Below are 1,536 nucleotides of genomic sequence, written 5' to 3'. Positions count from 1 at the left end.
CAACAGGGCACACATGTCAGATGGTCCACGTTAGTGACACTAATACTGGCCGTGGGTCCAGGGGGGGGTGACAGGCTGAACTCACCGATATGAAGTCTTATGTGCAGTCACGCCTTTCAGCCCATCTTGGTCGGAGTTCTTTTTCTTTTTTTTTTGGACAATATAGTTTATTTTCTCATAAAAGTTCTACCAAAAATAGATTCTTAACTTAAAAGTACAGGGTTACGAAAGCAAAATCTGAGTTATCATTCATTACATGTTTTACAAACAGCAGTGAAAGGAAGAATCAACAGAATGGACTCTATAAATATAAAAACGTTCACTTCAAAAGCCTGACCTTGTCCTTTAGGAACCTGAAGGCGGGGTTCTTGCCGATTTTCTTATCGAAGATGGCCAGGGGCTCCTCCTCGGATCTGTGATGGTCACTGGTCGCAGCACAGTCCTGAGCTAACACCTTTTCTCGTAGCTTTTTGATTGCCATTTTGTTGTCTGGGGCCCGCTTCAGAACCGCTTTAATCGTTCCCTTCCAGCTGAATTTACCTTTTGCAGGAGTAGCTTCGTGGTTTTCTGGTTTTCCGCCGCAGACTGTCCTGGGAACTTGATCTTTTTCTTCTTAGAATCCGCTTCCACTTCGGAGCGCTCCCGCTTGCGCTTCCCGGCGCCTCGGCCTCCTTCCGCGCTTTTTGGGCTTCAGGCTGTTTGAATTCTCTCGGCGGTTTTCTCACTTTAGCTCCTTCCTTTCGTCTCCCTGTTCTCTGCCGCTCCCCCTTCCTCCCCCTCTCGTTTTCCTTCACCGCAGCTTGTCCTTCCGCGGGGCCGCGTGCTTGGGAGGGGCCGCCGCGGCGGGACGTCTGCACGCGGCTTTGCCACGTGATCGCGCGGTTCACTGCCGGAAGCTGCGGAAGAGATAGTCCACACCTGCCCCAGGATCGATTCATTAGAAATTACATCACGCAAAAACATATGAAGACATGAAAAGATTCCTAATAAAATTTTACATAAAAATAAAGCTACAAAGCAGTCATATAAATAAAAGTAATCATAGCGTGCATAGCTATATCATTTTCCCAAGAACAATCTCACAAGCAAAAGAACTGCTATAAATGCCCAGGCCTAGGAAAAAGCACAAGATAGAGTTAGATGTGATTTTATCTGGGTGATGGGATGAGTCAGAAATTTTATTTCTGTTTTTCGCTTTTCTAAAACAGGCATAGATTAATTTTGAAAACACAACACATTATTTCTCTTCTTGATCTGGTACCTACTCCAAGTTAGCATCCAAATTATTTACAGTCCTTTACCCGTGCATTTCTTGAATGAGTGGCTGATGCTTATTTTTCCTGCACTTAAGTACCATTCAATCACTTCATGATCTGTTTCCAGTCCAAATAGACTCTTGATGCTGTTTTCTTCCAACTATGTGTCTGCCACCTGATCCCTGTTCTCACCTTGACCTCTCTGAAGCATTTGGAAGTGTTGACACTGTTAGATTCTTTCTCTTTCTTGAAAAAGCCTCCTTCCTTACCTCCCACAGAA

At 44.8% G+C, this 1,536-nt stretch overlaps 1 pseudogene; it reads right to left on the bottom strand.

Annotated features, from left to right (window-relative positions):
• Positions 1–319: 319 nt before the first annotated feature.
• On the bottom strand, positions 320–963 carry LOC149992464 (uncharacterized; annotated as a pseudogene).
• Positions 964–1,536: the final 573 nt, after the last annotated feature.

The sequence above is a fragment of the Furipterus horrens genome, unplaced genomic scaffold, assembly GCF_987537825.1.
Source record: "Furipterus horrens unplaced genomic scaffold, mFurHor1.1.pri manual_scaffold_15, whole genome shotgun sequence".
Taxonomy (NCBI): Eukaryota; Metazoa; Chordata; class Mammalia; order Chiroptera; family Furipteridae; genus Furipterus; species Furipterus horrens.
The sequence above is the reverse complement of the archived record's forward strand: the minus strand, read 5'-3'. Positions and strand labels throughout refer to the sequence as shown.